The sequence below is a fragment of the Gekko japonicus genome, unplaced genomic scaffold (assembly GCF_001447785.1).
Source record: "Gekko japonicus isolate JY-2015 unplaced genomic scaffold, Gekko_japonicus_V1.1 scaffold952, whole genome shotgun sequence".
NCBI classification, from domain to species: Eukaryota; Metazoa; Chordata; class Lepidosauria; order Squamata; family Gekkonidae; genus Gekko; species Gekko japonicus.
This window is the reverse complement of record NW_015173703.1, coordinates 326,926-334,481: the sequence shown is the minus strand read 5'-3', so window position 1 is coordinate 334,481 and position 7,556 is coordinate 326,926.

Genomic DNA, 7,556 nt, shown 5'->3' with positions numbered 1-7,556 from the left:
AGAGAGAGAGAGAGAGAGAGAGAGAGAGAGGGCAGGGGCTTCTGGTTTTCTGCTGGTGTTCGGTGGAGACGAGCAGTCTTGTGGAGCCGGTCTGGTCCGTCGCTTCCCTCCAAAAGCCGCGCTCGCAGCCCGCTCCTCCGGCACCGACTGACGGCGCACCTCGCGCGCGGCGGCGGCGGGAGCCCCCGGCGTTTTCCGCCGCTCAGCACGTGGGCCTGGGGCTGTCCGCTGGGCCTTTGCCTCCGGCGGAGGAAGCGCCTCTCGGCGGCCGTCGCCAAAGCCCCGCGTCAGACGCGTGGGTCGAGCCGGCTCTGCTCTGCTTGCGCTGGGAGCAGACGTTGCGGCTCAAGTCAGAAGAAATCGAGGCACGTCTCCTCGCATTGGGAGGAGGCGCTGGGAAAGTGGAGTCGGACATCCCCCCATCTGGTTTCCCGGAGAGGAGGACGAAGCAACGAAACCAAGTAGGCTGTTGCCTTCCCGCCTTCCCAGTGCAAGAAATCCACCAGCGAGTTTTATAGGCGCCGGCCTCAGCTCTTTTTTCTCCGACGCGGCTGCCTTGCAACTGTCCCGACGCGGGGGTTTCTCAGTGGATCTCCCCGCCCGCACTAGCCCAGGCGAGGCCCACTGCCCAGCCGTGGCTCTTCAGAGACTGGAGCCCGAAGGGGCCGTGTTGAAGGCGGTGAATATCGCCGCCCCTGCGCCTCTGAGTGAACGGCCGGAGTCCGGACCCCGCACCGCCGCTCTGGCGCTTGTCTCCTTTTGGCGCTTCTCTCCTTCTGATTGGGGTGGGGGGCCCGGAGACGGAGCCCGGCTTCTTTCCGTCCGCTGGAGCTCACGGGTTTCTGTAGCTGCTGCTTCCAGGAGAGGCCGGTTCATTTAGCAGACGGTGGAAAGCGAGCTGACTCCTACAAGGTAGTCCCGTAGAGTCACACACTCTCATATGTATGAGTTGGCTTAAACTGGAGTAACTCTGCACCGGTATTGTATTTTCGTCTTTATTTCACTTGCTATCTGAAAAGCTTTTCTTGCCATCAAGTCACAGCTGACATGGCGACCGGGGGGGGGGGGGGTAAGGGAAGAAGGAAAGGTTCAGAGGAGGCTTGCCATCGCCTGGCCGGTATCACAACCCTAGTATTCCTTGGCGGGTCTCCCATCCAAATACTAGCCAGGGCCGACCCTGCTTAGCTTCCGAGATTGGGCTAGCCGAGGGTATGAACCTTTAATTGTAAATAAGTTTTTTAAAAATCACAGATCCAGAGGGGCGCCGATTGTGAAAAGCATCATCGCTGGATCGGTTTCTAGGTCAAACTATGCCATTTCCTACTTTCCTCTTTTATTTTGATTTTCAGTTGCTGACCACCACCCCACCCCCGCGGTTTCCAGTATAAAAAGCGAAGGCTCGCACTTTATGCAACAGGGATGGGAGGAGAACAGGGGAAAGCTTTACTCAAAGCTCTGCCTCTCACGGTAGCCTGTTTGCAGTGGCCCCAATTTTTAATGAAAGACTTTCCCCAGTCGTGTTAGTTTGCTGCAACCAAAATGACCAAGAATCTTGTCGCACCCGGAAGACGAACACACTTCTTCTATGCCATCAGGTTTCGTAGGCCAGAGGCACTGTCATGGATTTAGCCAACAGATGATGGCATCATAAAGGTCTTCATAGTGCCACAAGACTCTTCGTTATTTTTAGCGGTATACAAGTCCACGGAAGGAAGCTTTCCAAAGCACTGAATCTAACTTCCAGCTCCAAAATGCTTGGACCAGTTTATTAAAAAAATTCAAATGATCTCCAAAAGGAAAATCGGGGCCGTTATTTGAATAATCGGAAATCCCAATATCCTGCCGCAAGAGGGCGCCTCTTTCGTTACAAAACGCAGGATTCAATTTGATGCCCGGAGCTGAAAAACTTGAGGAAAGATGCTGGCAGTCTTCAACAAAATATGCACGTTTAAAAAAAATATTATTTTTTGGGGGGGAATCCACTATCATAGGAGGAAATTTAGGGGAAAAGGTTGCTAAAGAAACAAATCCAGATGCTCTGTCACCAATGCTCCCTCTAAGCTGTGGAGCATTTGTGAGCAAAAATTCTACTTTGTGAGCTACTGGCATTAAAGTTGTGAGCAAGTGATCTGGCTACTGCTTAAATTAGTTTGCTCTGGACTGGAGCCATCCCTCCTGACCTAAGACAAAAATGTGCTGAGCCAGAGGCTAAAATGTGAGCTAGCTCACACTAACTCAGCTTAGAGGGAACTCTTATTGCTAGAATAGTGCTGTTATAGTAGAAAAGAATGCAGTAGCACCTTAAAGGCTAACAGAATTTGTGGCAAGGTATGAGCTTTCGTGAGTCACGGCTCACTTTTTCACTGCTCACTTCTTCAGGTATCTGAAGAAATGAGCCGTGACCTTGCCACAAATCCTGTTAGTCTTTAAGGTGATACTGGACTCTTGCTCTTTTCTACTGCTACAGACACACTAACACGGCTACCCATCTTGTGTGATCTTATAGGAAAACCAGGAGACATGTTTTCTTTATGCCCACTCAACCAGGGTCTGTAAGGGGAAGGATTACTTTCCCATAAATGTGAAGCCTGAACTGGGATAAATGTTCCGATTACTGCCCGTGTAGTCAGAGGGTGGTTTAGAGAGCATTTCCTGACAAGTTTCTGATAGACATGTTACAAGCAGTGTTTCCTCTAAGCTTAGTTAGTGTGAGCTAGCTCCCAGTTTTTTAGCCTCCGGTTCACACATTTTTGTCTCAGCTCAGAGCAAACTCATTGATGCAGTAGCAAAATCGCTCGCTCACAACTTTAATGCCAATAGCTCACAAAGTAGAATTTTTGCTACAAGACTGAAGACTCCACAGCTGAGAGGGAAAATTGGTTACAAGGGAAGTCTAGAGCCAACACTTGGTTTTCAGTCCCCAAACCAGATGAAGCAGTGCATTGATGAGAAAAGCTGTGATAAAGTATTCACAACCACCCATTCCCTTTTGACATTTATCACAACCTTTTTCACATGATCCTTTAGTTGTCCATAAGTGCCATGTTCCTTTGTACCTTCTGTACCTGGTCCTTCCCCGCAACCATCTCAACCATTGTGTTTTTACACCAGGATACTTTGTGGGTAACAGCCTCCCCTTCCCCATTCGAAGCTGACCGCAGCCATCAGTTTACGAACAGTGTGATCCTAAACTGAGTTACATCCTTCTAATTCCATTCAATTCAAATAATTCAGAAGGGTGTAACTCAGCTTAGGGTTGCACTGTGGATGGCTGTTTTGTCACACCAGCCCCACATCTGCAATATGATAATGCTGCTGGCCTATCTTGCGGGGTACCTGACCTGGATGGTCCAGGCTAGCCCAATCACATGAGATCTCAGAAGCTAAACAGAGTTGCCTCCCCCCCCTCCCACCGTGACTATTTGGATGGTGGACCACCAAGGAATACCAGCATCGCTAAGCAGAAGCAAGCAAAGGCAAACTTTTAGTCTCTTTGCCCTACAGGGTCACTGTAAATCTGCTGTGACTTGCAGGTACTTTCTACCACTTTGTGATTGTTCATTTTGACAAATTTCTCTCTCATCATCCCCAAACAGAGCCTCAAGGCAGTTTACAATAACACCTTATTTCCCCTCCTTTTCCTCCAATCATATATAAGAATTAGCCATTATTAAAAAGATAAATGCACAACATCCCACATTGGTGGCAGAAAGTTGCAGCTGGTTTATGGTGACCCCTCATGGGTTTTCATGACAAAGAAACACAACACAGAGGTGGTTTGCCATTGCCTGCCTCCGAATAGCAACCCTGGACTTCCTTGGTGGTTTCCCATCCGAGTCCTAACCAAGGCTGACCCTGCTTAGCTTCCAGGATCTGATTACATCAGGCCAGCCTGGGCTATCCAGGTCAGGGTACATCCTGCATTACCAATAAACGAAATATCAAGTGCAGCAGCAACAGCTGTGTAAAAAACAACCCCCCCCCCCCCCTAAAATCAGATTTTTTAAAAAAAGCCTATCAGTGTGATCCCAAGTAGAAAACAGAAAAACGTTGGCTTCTTAAAGAACATATTTTTATTTCTCCTTAAAGAGACAGTGCAGGAATACATTGTCCTCCACAAAACCAGAACATATATTAAATAGCCTTGCACTGAATGGAATCTAAATGAGACCCTTTTGTTAAGACAGCCTGACAGAGTAAAAGTGATTTTTCTCAAAACCAGTTTCATAAAACAGGTACTCTTATCACACTGTCCATCATTCTTTAAACATATCCGAAGTGTTAAAATCTTGAAACCAGCCTTCACAAGTCACCTGTAGATGATATACTCCATTTGCTCAAGCTATTTAAAATGGAAATCCTATCATTTTCTTGCTGCAGTGAATGTGCACTTGCTACCACTTACTTTTTATTCCCAATTAAATAGAATCATAGAGTTAGAAGGGATCTCCAGAGTCATCTAGTCCAACCCCCTGCAGAAGGCAGGAAATTCACAAACACCTCCCCCTCCACACCCTCAGTGACCCCTGCTCCATGCCCAGAAGATGGCAAAAAACCTTCCAGGATCCCTGGCCAAACTGGCCCAGAGAAAAATTGCTTCCTGACCCCAAAGTGGCGATAAGCATTTCCCTGGATGTATAAGAAAGGGCCATGAGAACTAAGCACTGATGCAACCTTTCCCGTCCTCCCTCTTATGATCTTCCTAAGTTCACAGAATCTGCATTGTTGTCAGATGTCCATCTGGCCTCTGTTTGAAAACCTCCAAAGAAGGAGAGCCCACCACCTTCCAAGGAGGCTGTTTTACTAAGGAATCGCTCCAACTGTCAGGAAGTTTTCCTTATGTTTATCTGAAAACTCTTTTAATTTCAACCCATTGGTTCTGGTCCGACCTTCTGGGGCAACAGAAAACCACTCCATACCATCCTCTATATGACAGCCCTTCAAATACTTGAAGATGGTTATATCACCTCTCAGTCGTCTCCTCTCCAGGCTAAACATACCCAGCTCCTTCAGCCTTTCCTCATAGGACTTGGTCTCCAAACCCCTCACCATCTTTGTTGCCCGCCTCTGGACACATTCCAGCTTGTCTATATCCTTCTTAAATTGTGGCACCCAAAACTGAACACGTTTGAATACACAGTTTTGAATACAGGCAGAGTGCAGAAGGCACTTTTGATTTCGAACAGTGTATTAGATTTAGGCTATCTTCTGCAATTGGGACTTGTTCCACAACACATTCAACACACATGACGTTGCCTTATACTGAATCAAACCATTGGTCCATCACCAGAACAGTCCCACTCCTTCTGCTGCTGTGGAGAGTGAGAGTCTTGAGGTCAGAAACCATCAGTCTGAGGAGAAGAGATGTGATCCCTTAGAAGGGACCCCCTTCCTTGGGCAAATATCCTCTCGTACCAGAGATGCCCCTTTGGGGTTGGGGGGAGGTGGGCTTTCGGTAGTAGGTGATTCATTAGGACTAGAGAGAGATGGGTCTGTGGCAGGCATTTTGACCACATGGGTGACTTGCCTGCCTGGTGCAGAGGCTGTGAACATCACACGGTGTCAGATAAGGTTGAGAGATTGTGCTGGGGAAGAGTCAGCAGTTGTGGTGCAGGTTGGCACCAGTGACAATGGGAAATGTAGTTGTGTGATCCTGGAGGGAAAAAAATAGGTTATTAGACAAAGGTCAGGACCTCAAAGGTAGTATTCTCACCGGTTCCACATGCAGGGCTGGCTAGGTAGGCACAGCTCTCAGTGCAGAAGTAGAGAAAAAAGAGTTGGTTTTTATATCCCTGCTTTTCTCTACCCTAAGGAGTCACAAACTTACAATCGCCTTCCTTTTCTCTAGTCACAACAGGCACCTGGTGAGGCAGGTGGGGCTAAGAGAGTTCTGAGAGCTGTGACTGGCCCAAGGTCACCCAGCAGGCCTCCTGTGGAGGAGTGGGGAATCAAACTGAGTCCGCTGCTGTTAACCACTAACCACACTGGCTCTCCAGTGCATGGATTAGATGGTGCTGGGAGGGAACGGTTTAGAGTTGTTAGGCAATGACAAAATTTCTGGGAGAAGCTGAACCTGTACAAGAGACAGGCTTCACTTGAACCAAAAGAAAGCCATGCTGCTGGTGATCAATATCAAAAAGGTGGCAGAGTAGTTTTGAAACTAATCCGGGGGGGGGGGGCAACAGGAGCTGGGGAACCTCAGGCTCAGGGACAAGTCAGGTCCAAGAGATGATTGTGTAAACACTCGGGGTAATATTGATCGGAGCATAATAGAACTTGAGAGTGAGGGTAGGATGGCAAAGGAGGGCTGTGTGTGGCAAAAAGAGGGAGGCGAGGGTTGGTGGGGGAGGGAAACACATTATAGGTATCTGTATGCCAGTGGCAGAAGTCTCCAAGCCAAGATGCGGCAGCTGGAGTGCTTGGTGCTAAAGGACAATTTAGATATAATAGGTATCTCAGAAACATGGTGTTGGGGAGATCTATGGGACACAGGCATCCCTGGGTATAAGCTCTATGGGCAGGACAAGGAACTATGGGTTGGTGGACATGTTGTGTTGCACATCAAAGAAGGCGTAGAATCAAATCAGTTAGAAAATATCAGGGGAATGAATACTGGGCCCTAAGGGTTACTTAATAGTGGGGGTGTACAAGACCCGTAGACAGAAAATATGCAGGGGGGGCCACTGGGGGGCATGACATCACTTCCGACATCACAAAAATATTAAAAATTAATCAAAAGCTGTGACTTGGATAGCCCAGTGTGTGTGGTTGTGTGTGTGTGTGGGGGAGGAATCCTTTTACCAATCCTTGAAGGACAGGAGTCGTGACTCGTGCCTTTGCCACAAGAAATATGAGGGCAAGGAAAGCCTGAGTCCTGCGTGCAAAAGAGGCAAGGAGCTGGGACCGGGGAAGGCAGCCACCTCTGTTGCTGCTGGTGGATTACCTCCTCCTCCTCCTCTGCTTCTCCCCCCCCCCCCCGGCAGGCTGCTTGCCTGACTTTTCTCTTACCTGGGAGTGAAATCATGCACGAAGATGTCCTTGCAGGCTCTGAGAGAAAGCCGGCCAGGAACCCAAAAACAGGAGTGGTCTGTTTTTTAATTATGATTATTTGCAATGCAAAACCCAGCAAGCACTTGGCTGCCTTCAGAACTCTGCCACTCTTTTTCAGGTAAACTGTTTTGGGCTTCTCTCTGCAGGGGAGGGTGGACAGTGGGCTTTCCTTCTCTTGCTTAGTGAGAGAGACAGAGAGAGAAGGGAAGAGCGAGATGGCACAGCCCCTGCCAGCCCCCCCTGTGGTTATCGGCCTAGGATGTACTATCATCCACCTGATCGGGAGCGGTGGCGCAGGCTGTCAATGCAGCCTGCCTTAACATCTGGCCAAACATCTGTTCGAGCCCCACCGTGGCCGGAGTGAGCTCCCGGCCTGTGTCCCAGCTCCCGCCCACCCAGCGGTTCAAAAGCCCGTTAAAGGGCGAGTAGATGAATGGGAACCTACCCTTAGTAGGGTAGGGGCACCCCCCTCGTCCGAGGAGTGTGGTGTGCGGCGGCGGCAGCAG